Source organism: Trachemys scripta, chromosome 5 (genome assembly GCF_013100865.1).
Source record: "Trachemys scripta elegans isolate TJP31775 chromosome 5, CAS_Tse_1.0, whole genome shotgun sequence".
NCBI lineage: Eukaryota > Metazoa > Chordata > Testudines > Emydidae > Trachemys > Trachemys scripta.
Window position 1 is genome coordinate 132,376,692 of NC_048302.1, and position 12,391 is coordinate 132,389,082.

At 45.2% G+C, this 12,391-nt stretch overlaps 1 protein-coding gene across 4 annotated transcripts in view; it reads right to left on the minus strand.

The window, feature by feature from the left end:
- UBOX5 (U-box domain containing 5) overlaps positions 1 to 12,391 on the minus strand; it is a 33,357-nt gene that overhangs the window by 12,709 nt on the left and 8,257 nt on the right. The window lies entirely within an intron of this gene.

A 12,391-nucleotide genomic window follows, 5' to 3' on the forward strand; every position in this document is an offset into this window, starting at 1 on the left:
GGGGACTAGCACTAGATAATCGAGAGGAAGGCACTAGCCATTCTATAGTGCAGAATTACGTTATAGGCTGCTCATAAGAGAAGTTTCTTCCTAACCACAGGCAATTTCTGGCTGGCTTAAATCCTAGGTTTAAATCCATTCAAAATGTTTTAGCCTATCCACTGAGAACATCCATAGTACAGTGTAAGTGCGTAGGCCTTTTTTGAATTCTACTAAGCTCTTGGCCTCAACTGTACCTTGCAACAATGAGTTCCACAGGTTAATTATATATTGCATAGATGTTTTCTTGTTCAATTTGCTGCCTTTCACTTTAATTGTCCCCTTGTTCTTATACTTTGAGAAAGCATATGTCTGAGTGTCCAATTTATCTTATCTGTCCCATTTGTTATCGTGTAGCTCTCCTCACAAATTGTTCTCTCCGTGCCTTTGAGAATGGTGCTGGTGCAATGAGACCACTATTTATCATGCTGACTGATAATGTCTCACTGTTTCCTTGTACTCCCTCAACTGTTTGTTGGCATCAACATGTTGGCTCTTGTCTTATACTCAGGCCTGGTCTACACCGGGGGTGGGGAGGAGGAAATCGATCTGAGTTACACAACTTCAGCTACGTGAATAACGTAGCTGAAGTCGATGTACTTAGATTGCCTTACCGCGGTGTCTTCACTACAGTGAGTCGACTGCTGCTGCTCCCCCATCGACTCTGTTTGTGCCTCTTGCCGAGCTGGAGTACAGGAGTCGAAGGGAGAGCGCTCGGGGATCGATTTATCGCATCTAGACTAGACGCGATAAATCGATCCCCGCTGAATCGATTGCTGCCCACCGATCTGGCCGGTAGTGAAGACATACCCTAAAGAGCTTACAATCTGAAGGTAAGGACCATCTCTTTGTGCTGTGTTTGAACAGCACCTAGTACAGCAGCGTCCTGCTCCACACCTGGGGCTCCTAGACCCTATGGTAATACAAACAAAACATCTCATCTGACTCTGTTTCTGCTGCTTCTCATCTATAAGAATTAGTTCGTCAATCAATTTGGGATCTCAGCAGGGAGAAATATAGATATATAAAAAACAAGAGCAATCTATTTATCTAGCAAGGTTCTTATGCTGATGCCCAGCACTGAAGTATCAGCTTTGGGCTGATACGATCATAGCAGCCTTTGAAGAGAACTCAGACTGTGCATTACCAACAGTGGTAATTTGGAGAGTGTTCAGAGAAGAGCCATGAGAAAGATTAAAGGATTAGAAAACATGCCTTATAGTGATAGACTCAAGGAACTCAAACTATGTAGCTTAACACAGTGAGGGTTAAAGGATGACTTGATTACAGTTTGTAAGTACCAACATGGGGACCAAGTATTTAATAACAAGCTCTTCTATCTAGGTATTACACGAGCCAATGGCTGGAAACTGAAGATAGACAAATTCAGACTGGAAATAGGGTGTACATTTTTCACACAGAGTAATTAACTATTGGAACAACTTACCACATTGCCAAGGTCATGGTGGACTCTCCATCACTGGCAATTTTTAAATCAAGACTGGATGTTTTTCTGAAAGTTCTGCTCTAGGAATTCTTTTGGGGAAATTCTCTGGACTATGTTATGCAGGAGGACAGGTTAGATGATCAAAGTGGTCTTTTCTGCTTTTGGGATGTGTAGTGTTGTCGGGGACTGTTTAACCCAGACGGCAAGGTTCGTTGTCTGACCGCAGAGTGAGAGACAGGCAACACCAGCAAGGTCCAATACAAGCTCTTTATTGAAGAGTGCACACAACAATAGAGAGCGGCCCGTCTCCAGAGAGAACCAGCCACGATTACAGTAACTAGTGAGATTATATAGACAGTTCCGTCGCGTCATAGTTAAAGCAACCCAATCCCCCCCTTTACTAGTTAAAAGCTTCTAATATTCATACATATATATTTTCTTTGACAGTACAAACAGTTCATGATGCCTCAGCAGCTTATCAGCTTTTTCGTCATGCACCAGAAACTAGGAGAAAGGAGGGAGTTAAGAACAGAAACAGGGAGTGGAGACTGCAAGTCTCCATATGTCCAAACAAACCGTTTCTAGTACATTTGGTACAAGAATACGGCCCCCCACCCCTTTATCTCATTCTTTGTAGCCCAAGCAAGCATGTCCTCATGTTTCACAGAGAGACAGGAATGGCCCAGCAACTACAGTTAGCCTAACTTTGGCTAAGCTGGCCAAACAACCTGTTCTGTACTCCATTTTCCTTGGACCTAACAGTCCCCCCTTTGTCCCTGGAGTACCTCGAAGGGACTCCTGGGACAACTAACTGCTATGAGACCTCTATGAGTGGTAAGCTTGGGAGTTGATTACTTTTGGGCAGAACACACCTTGGTGCCCATCCAACATCCAACCTTTATCATAACATACAAAGCTAGCAGGCCACATATAATTACAACGGCGCTTTGGAGTACATTATGGAGCCAACCACCTATGTTTGGAATCCAATTGAACAGGTTACTCCACCAGGATTCAATTCGCTTTCTTCCGTGGTTCTTTGCTACCTCCATAAGGTGGTTTGCTCTTTCCCAAGTGGCATTATAAACGTCTGGGACATACACACAGCATTCTTGTTTAATTAATGCACATGTTTCTCTCTGAGAGGCCAGTAAAATATCTAGAGCCAAGTGGTTCTGGAGAACCAACTGCCTTAGTTTTCTCTGTGCGGTTGCCAAGTCCACCAGGACATCGGCGTTAGTCTAATTTCCCAGATGTCTCGGTGAAGTTTCGTCATGCACCAGAAACTAGGAGAAAGGAGGGAGTTAAGAACAGAAACAGGGAGTGGAGACTGCAAGTCTCCATATGTCCAAACAAACCGTTTCTAGTACATTTGGTACAAGAATACGGCCCCCCACCCCTTTATCTCATTCTTTGTAGCCCAAGCAAGCATGTCCTCATGTTTCACAGAGAGACAGGAATGGCCCAGCAACTACAGTTAGCCTAACTTTGGCTAAGCTGGCCAAACAACCTGTTCTATACTCCATTTTCCTTGGACCTAACAGTGTCAAGGCTGATTCCCCACTCTGGCACTTCGAGTGCAGAAGGTGGGAGCCCGCAAGGATTTTAAAAATTAATACTGGCTACTCCAGGCTTGTATTAAACTCCCAAGGTTACAGCGTTTCTCTGACCCTGGCTTGCTAAACGCTGCCACCACCCAAATGCAAAACCCCTTTTTTGGAACTCAGGAAGGTGCACTTGGGAATTCCTTCCTGTGGGGTACCCTCAAGCCCTTTCACTCCCCCTATGGGGAAGAGCTGAGAAAGAAAACAAAGGAAATTAGCTGTTGGCACCAGCTAATTAAACAACATGTGCACAAACCTCTTACGACACCAAAAATCCAATCCTGTTCTTAAAAAAGGTAAATTTTATTAAAAACAAAAAAGAAAGAAAATACATCTGGAACTTCGGCTTTTGCTAGATTTTAAAGGAGCAATTCCAAAAATCAAGCACCCAAAATAGCTTTCTTGGGGGTTTAACTTAAAGGTTACAAGCAAACAAAAGCATCTGGGGTTAGCACAGAGGAGTCCACTAGCCTGCTTCAGGCTGAATTGTTTGTTTTAAATTTCAGTCCGAACAGTTTAGCTGTTTCTGAGAGCAAGGCTAGGAAAAATTATGATTTGCACATGTTAATGGCTATGTTTTCTTTGAAAAACTCTAGTGCTCCCATGCTTTGGAGCAGGGACTTGAAGTTTGGCAGGGGAGTGGGCCATTTGGTCAGGGATGTGCTTTTTGCTGTTCTTGTGAAAATCTGCCCAAATTTAGCCAAATTAAAGCCTTTCAAAAAAACTTAAATTCACACATGCTCAATATAGACTCGATTTTAGCAGATAAATTCCCAAAGTTTCCATCCACACTGGGCGTGCTCCAGCCCAGAGCTGCACAGGACTTTCCCTGCTGTGGACTATACTGGGTCCAGGCACCTGAACTGAGAGCAGGAAGACTGTCCCTCCTGTGCTCTCAATGCTCTCTCTGTTGGGCCCGGGGAATCTGGCGAAGGAGGTTACTTGATTCAAATGCAGAGGGGACAAGAGCCGGACCTGGGGGAATGGAAGATGAGTGAGTAGCTTGGAACAAGGAGCATGTTGGGATGTGGTGGGGGAATACTTGTACTGGAGACTGGCAATGGGGGGGAGGGAAGACCGGAATTAGCTGGGTAAAGAAACTGGGAGCGAAACTGAACGTGTGTGTGTGGGAAGGGGCGTGGGGGAAGACGAGGCACTAGCGGGGGGGTGGGAGGGGAGACTGGGATCGGATGAGGAGGTGGGGGGAGACTGACTAGCTGGACAAGAGAGGCTGAGAACCAGTGGGGTTGAGGGGAGACAGCTCTGATGAGGAGTCAGATAAGAACTGGGTTTGGCTGCACAAAAAATCTGGGACAAAGAGACAGGTGAACACAGACTAGTATGAGGCCAGGGAGGGAAATTGGAACTGGGATCCAGTGGGGACAGGGAACATGGACAGCATGAGGGACAGAAAAAAAAAAAAAAACCAGAGGAGGCGGCTGGTGTGGGGGGAGAACTGAGAATGGCTGAGCAAGGAGACTGGGAGGAAGAATCCAGAGGGGTGAGACTAGGGACTAGCTGGGCCTGAGGAGTGAAGACTGGGATTAGCTGGGTGAAAACATTGGGACATGGGGTGAGGTTGGAGGGGATGGTGCAGAAATGACTGAACTTGGGGGGAGGGAATGGGTTGCACAGGCAACCATAATTCTGACATTTGACATAGTTTTGTGTGTAATATTACAGTAGGATCTACTGCCTCTACTACATTGAAATATATCTAGCTAAGATTATATAATATTACAGGATTGTCATTCTGAAGCCTAGGATGTCTGATGAGTCAGTGTGAAGTGATGGAAACCCCTATAACCATAGCTTAGAGCTCTTTTTCTTCAGAATATCACCAGTTTCAATCATTCAATCATCATGCAAAAGAAAGCATAGAATCAAATGAGGTAAAAATCTTAAATGAGCCAAACTATACCATAGACTCTCTATGGATAGTAATTCCATGCTCTAATAAGAAGAATATAGCAGTAGGGAATAATACTGACCACCTGACCAGGATGGAGATAGTGACTGAAATGCTCACGGAGATTAGAGAGGCTATAAAAATAAAAAAACTCAATAATAATGGGGGATTTCAATTATCCCCATATTGACTGGGTACATATCACCTCAGGACTGGATGCAGAGATAAAGTTTCTTGACACTTTAAATGACTGCTTCTTGGAGCAGCTAGTCCTGGAACTCACAAGAGGAGAGAGAATTCTTGATTTAGTCCTAAGTGGAGCACAGGATCTGGTCCACGAGGTGAATATAGTTGGACCGCTTGGTAATAGTGACCATAATATAATTAAATTTAACATCCCTGTGGTGAGGAAAACACCACAGCAGCCCAACACTGTAGCATTTCAGAAAGGGGGACTATACAAAAATGAGAAGGTTACTTAAACAGAAATTAAAAGGTACAGCGCCAAAAGTGAAATCCCTGCAAGCTGCATGGAAACTTTTTAGACACCATAATAGAGGCTCAACTTAAATGTATAGCCCAAATTAAAAAACATACTAATATAACCAAAAAAGAGCCACCATGGCTAAACAACAAGTAAAAGAAGCAGTAAGAGGCAAAAAGGCATCCTTTAAAAAGTGGAAGTTAAATCCTAGTGAGGAAAATAGAAAGGAGTAAACTCTGGCAAATGAAGTGTAAAAATATCATTAGGAAGAATTTGAAGAACAAAAAAGAATGCGAAGAACAGCTAGTCAAAGACTCAAAAAGTAATAGCAAATTTTTTTTTACATACATCAGAAGCAGGAAGCCTGCTAAACAATGTGTGGGGCCAATGGACGATCAAGATGCTAAAGGAGCACTCAAGGACGATAAGGCCATTGCGGAGAAGCTAAATGAATTATTTGCATCCGTCTTCACGGCTGAGGATGTGAGGGAGATTCACAAACCTGAGCCATTCTTTTTAGGTGACAAATCTGAGGAACTGTCCCAGATTGAGGTGTCATTAGAGGAGGTTTTGGAACAAATTGATAAACTAAACAGTAATAAGTCACCAGGACCAGATGATATTCACCCAAGAGTTCTGAAGGAACTCAAATGTGAAATTGCAGAACTACTAACTGTAGTCTGTAACCTACATTTAAATCAGTTTCTGTACCAAATGACTGGAGGCTAGCTAATGTTACGCCAATTTTTAAAAAGGGATCCAGAGGTGATCCCGGCAATTACAGGCTGGTAAGTCTGACTTCAGTACCAGGCAAATGGTTGAAACTATAGTAAAGAACAAAACTGTCAGACACATAGATGAACATAATTTGTTTGGGAAGAGTCAACATGGTTTTTGTAAAGGGAAATCATGCCTCACCAATCTACTAGAATTCTTTTAGGGGGTCAATGAGCATGTGGACAAGGGGAATTCAGTGGATATAGCAGGGCTTTGGAGCGGAGCCCGGAGCTGGAGCGCAGTCCAGTAGGTTTTATGCCCGGAGCCGGAGCGGAGCAATTCAAAAATCTGATTGCTCCAAATCCCTGGGATATAAAGTACTTAGATTTTCAGAAAGCCTTTGACAAGGTCCCTCACCAAAGGCTCTTAAGCAAAGTAAGCAGTCATGGGATAAGAGGGAAGGTTCTCTCATGGATTGGTAACTGGTTAAAAGACAGGAAACAAAGGGTAGAAATAAATGGTTAGTTTTTGGAATTGAGAGAGGTAAATAGTGGTGTCCCCCAGGCGTCTGTACTGGGCCCGGTCCTATTCAACATATTCATAAATGATCTGGAAAAAGGGGTAAACAGTGAGGTGGCAAAATTTGCCGATGATACAAAACTATTCAAGATAGTTAAGTCCCAGGCAGACTGCAAAGAGCTACAAAAGGATCTCTCAAAACTGGGTGACTGGGCAACAAAATGGCAGATGAAATTCAGTGTTTATAAATGCAAAGTAATGCACACTGGAAAACAATCCTAACTATACATATAAAATAATGGGGTCTAAACTGGCTGTTACCACTCAAGAAAGAGGTCTTGGAGTCATTGTGGATAGTTCTCTGAAAACATCCACTCAATGTGCAACGGCAGTCAAAAAAGCGAACAGAATGTTGAGCAACATTCAGAAAGGGATTGATAAGACAGAAAATATCATATTTCCTCTATATAAATCCATAGTATGCCTACATCTTGAAGACTGCGTGCAGATGTGGTCACCCTATCTCAAAAAAGATATACTGGAATTGGAAAATGTTCAGAAAAGGGAAAACCAATGATTACAGGTATGGAACAGCTGCCATACAAGGAGAGATTAATAAGACTGGGACTTTTCAGCTTGGAAAAGCGACAACTAAGGGGGGGAATATGAGAGAGGTCTATAAAATCATGACTGGTGCGGAGAAAGTAAATAAGGAAGTGTTATTTACGCCTCATAACACAAGAGCTAAGGGTCACCAAATGAAATTAACAGGCAGCAGATTAAAAAAAAAAAAAAGGAAGTATTTTTTCACACAACGCACAGTCAACCCGTAGAACTTCTTGCCAGAGGATGTTGTGAAGGCCAAGACTGTAACAGGGTTCAAAAAGGAACTAGATAAATTCATGGAGGATAGGTCCATCAATAGCTATTAGCCAGGATGGGCAGGGATGGTATCCCTAGCCTCTGTTTGCCAGAAGCTGGGAATAGGCGACAGGGGATGGATCACTTGATGATTCCCTGTTCTGTTCATTCCCTCTGGGGCACCTGGCATTGGCCACTGTCAGAAGACAGGATACTCGGCTAGATGGACCTTTGATCTGACCCAGTATGGCATTATATTCTTATCGCTGGGATTTATGGGCTGCTGCCATCCAAATGTTAAGTTCTCAGCCTTTTTGATTTTATGAATTACACCTACACTACGCTACAGTAAGGCACGTATCTATGCTATATCAAGAGTCCTAGACCATTGGGATATCAAAGGTACTTCAACTAATTACCACCTTTACATGACAGCTACTTTGCAAGCAACAGTTCACTGGTTGTAGGAGACAGACTGAAGAGATGGTGGACTGCCTGGTCTAACTGCCACAGCAGAGCACCCTGTGACAGTGTACCCCATAAGGCTTTATGGGGAGGGGGTGCTTATAAATGTATGTATGACACAACTGGAATATGTTTTGTGCTGCCTGTGCCATGTAATATATCTCCATAAAGGTCATGGTCTACTATATCTGTTCATCCTATTTGTACATATATATATCATTTTCTACTTGAGATTAAGAATATGGGCTGTATGCTTGCTTGGTTTCTAAGTAAGCTTTGGGAGGCATTTGGTCAGCTTCTTTAGGAAGTATCAGAGGGGTAGCCGTGTTAGTCTGAATCTGTAAAAAGCAACAGAGGGTCCTGTGGCACCTTTGAGACTAACAGAAGTATTGGGAGCATAAGCTTTCGTGGGTAAGAACCTCACTTCTTCAGATGCAAGTAATGGAAATCTCCAGAGGCAGGTATAAATCAGTATGGAGATAACGAGCTTAGTTCAATCAGGGAGGGTGAGGTAGGGTTACCATACGTCCGGATTTTCCCGGACATGTCTGGCTTTTTGGGCTCCAAATCCCCGTCCGGGGGGGAATCCCAAAAAGCCGGACATGTCTGGGAAAATCGGGACATGCGGGCCGGCGGTGCTGGGCTGGGGGCCGGCAGTGCTGGGCCGGCGGTGCCGAGGGCGCCGAGCGGGGCCGGGGGTGCCAAGGGCTGGCGGTGCTGAGCGCCGGGGGGTGCCGAGCGGGCCGGGGGTGCTCGGCCGGGGGACTGGGGGCCAGGCTGGGGATCGGCAGTGCTGGGCGGGCTGGGGGTGCTTGTCCGGGCCCGGGGCTGGCACCCCAGGGCCCGAGCCGACCCAGGCTGGAGACGCCGGGGGGGCCAGACTGGGCCGCGCCTCCTCCCCCCACACCCCCCTTACCTGCTTCAGGCTTCCCGCGAATCAAATGTTCGCGGGAAGCAGGGGAGGGGGCGGAGTTGGGGCTGGGGCCCCGTGGAGTGTCCTCCTTTTGGAGGCTCAAAATATGGTAACCCTAGGGTGAGGTGCTCTGCTAGCAGTTGAGGTGTGAACACCAAGGGAGGAGAAACTGCTTCTGTAGTTGGATAGCCATTCACAGTCTTTGTTTAATCCTGATCTGATGGTGTCAAATTTGCAAATGAACTGGAGCTCAGCAGTTTCTCTCTTTCCTAGACACCACTGTACAAATAAGTGATGGCCACATTACCACCACCCTATACCGAAAACCCACTGACCGCTACGCCTACCTTCATGCCTCCAGCTTCCACCCCGGTCACACCACACGATCCATCGTCTACAGCCAAGCACTGAGGTACAATCGCATCTGCTCCAACCCCTCAGACAGAGACCAACACCTACAAGATCTTCACCAAGCATTCTCAAAACTACGATACCCACACAAGGAAATAAAGAAACAAATCAACAGAGCCAGACGTGTACCCAGAAGCCTCCTGCTACAAGCCAGGCCCAAAAAAGAAACCAACAGAATTTCACTGGCCATCACCTACAGTCCTCAGCTTAAACCTCTCCAACGCATCATCAGTGATCTACAACCCATCCTGGACAATGATCCCTCACTTTCACAGACCTTGGGAGGCAGGCCAGTCCTCGCCCACAGACAACCTGCCAACCTTAAGCATATTCTCACCAGCAACCACGCACCTCACCATAACAACTCTAACTCAGGAACCAACCCATGCAACAAACCTCGATGCCAACTCTGCCCACATATCTACACCAGCAACACCATCACAGGACCTAACAAGATCAGCAACAACATCACCGGCTCATTCACCTGCATGTCCACCAATGTTATATATGCCATCATATGCCAGCAATGCCCCTCTGCTATGTACATTGGCCAAACTGGACAGTCACTACGCAAGAGGATAAATGGACACAAGTCAGATATCAGGAATGGCAATATACAAAAACCTGTAGGAGAACACTTCAACCTCCCTGGCCACACAATAGCAGATGTAAAGGTAGCCATCTTACAGCAAAAAAACTTCAGGACCAGACTCCAAAGAGAAACTGCTGAGCTCCAGTTCATTTGCAAATTTGACACCATCAGATCAGGATTAAACAAAGACTGTGAATGGCTATCCAACTACAGAAGCAGCTTCTCCTCCCTTGGTGTTCACACCTCAACTGCTAGCAGAGCACCTCACCCTCCCTGATTGAACTAACCTCGTTATCGCCATACTGATTTATACCTGCCTCTGGAGATTTCCATTACTTGCATCTGAAGAAGTGAGGTTCTTACCCACGAAAGCTTATGCTCCCAATACTTCTGTTAGTCTCAAAGGTGCCACAGGACCCTCTGTTGCTTTCTTTAGGAAGGAATTCGCCAGGTTAAGTACCTGATCAGGAAACACTTGGAAAACAATGCATCTTGGAATGCTCCAATCCACATAAGAAGTCTTCCTGGAGACATGCAAGATACCATGTGGACAATGGCTTCGGCCTGTAAAGACTGAGTCATGCAGGGACATGTGACTTGCCCAGGTGACTCCAGAACTCCATCTTGGAGCTGGACTTTGCATAGGAGGGAGGAGGAGGGTCTCCACCCACAAGAGAGAGTCTATTTAAACCCGTGGGAGACCCCTCCATTTTGTCTTCAGCTGGCTAAAGAAAGAGCCTCTCCACCCCCCCAGGATACTTGAAGGAAACTGAAACAAACGATAGTAACTACAGGGGGTGTGAGTGATTGCTGGACCCAGACTAAAAGGAGATTAGCCTGTAAAAGGGAGCATTCGGGAACTGGAGAGGAACTTATCTGTGTTTAGCTTGATTAGACAGATTTGCACATTTTATTTTATTTTGCTTGGTGACTTACTTTGTTCTGTCTGTTAGGATTTAAGTGGTTCCAAATAGTATTTTCTGTATTTAATAAAATCACTTTTTATTTAGTAATTTACTCAGAGTATGTATTAATACCTGGGGGAGCAAACAACTGTGCATCTCTCTCTATCAGTGTTATAGAGGGTGAACAATTTATGAGTTTGCCCTGCACAAGCTTTATACAGGGTAAAACGGATATATTTGGGTTTAGACCCCATTGGGAGTTGGGCATCTGAGTGCTAACGACAAGCACACTTCTATGAGCTGTTTTCAGGTAAACTTGCAGCTTTGGGGCAAGTGATTCAGACCCTGGGTCTTTGTTGGAGCAGACAGGAGTATCTGGCCCAGCAAGACAGGATGCTGGACTCCTGAGCTGGCAGGGAAAACAGGAGCAGGGGGTAGTCTTTGCACATTGGGTGGCAGCTCCCAAGGGGGTTTCTATGATCCAACCCGTCACACACCCAAACTACCACCCACACAGATCTCCCAGCACAATGCCCCAGTCAACACAACCACCCACTCAATTCAACTGGCATGCACAGTAACCCCAAACAGACACTCCCCTCAGCACACAACCCTCATTCGTCACCCGCACAAATTAATACTTCTTCCAGGACGGTCACTCGGAGGCCTAGAATATCCGCTGAGTCAGTGGGAAGACATGGTAACAGCGATAAGCATAGCTGAAAGCTCATGTTGTGTAGCATGTTGCAAGGTTCAATCATACCTGGGCCCTGTGAGAACCAGATGGAATGCTGGAGTCCAAGGGTTCGGTGGTGGTTGGACCGTGACAGCTGATGACAGGAAGTGGGACTAACAAAAAGATGGTGCTGCCTCTGGTCAGAGGGCAACTCTGGGCACAAAATTTGGGGCACATGTACAAAGGGCAACATTGCATCACAGCACGTGGAAATAAGAGTCCCCATAATTACTCACATAACTTTAACAATTACACCCAAGCGACAGCACAGGCTTTTCGCTACTAGCATGGTTTATGAGTATGGGATCCGAAATAAAACATGGGATAAAATAAGATAATTTACATAATGCTCCAAAATGTGCTAGGACCTTTATAGAGCAAAGACCTATTCCCTGCTCCCAAAGATTTTACCATCTAATTTTAGATGTGATGCAATAAGTATATCAACTAAGCAGGTGACGACTAAAACCCTTTTTTAATCTACAGAATAGATATGCTAGACAGCAGCAGTACAAGCTTCTGCCACACTGCCTGGTCTATGTGATTCAACCCCAACTTGGAGGAACCACTTAAGATGGATAGTTGGATTTCTAGGCCGTTCAGCCTTTACCTGTGTGAGTCAGACTGCCATCAACATGGCTAATTAGTACCAATGTAATTGGGAGCTGTGTAAGGTGAATGCCTCTCCACTGAGAGTGATCCAAGACCTATGTTCCCTCTAAGACTTTTTGTGTGTGCACACATGCATGAGAAACCAATGGCCAACAGAGCACAGTCCCTCCCCACACC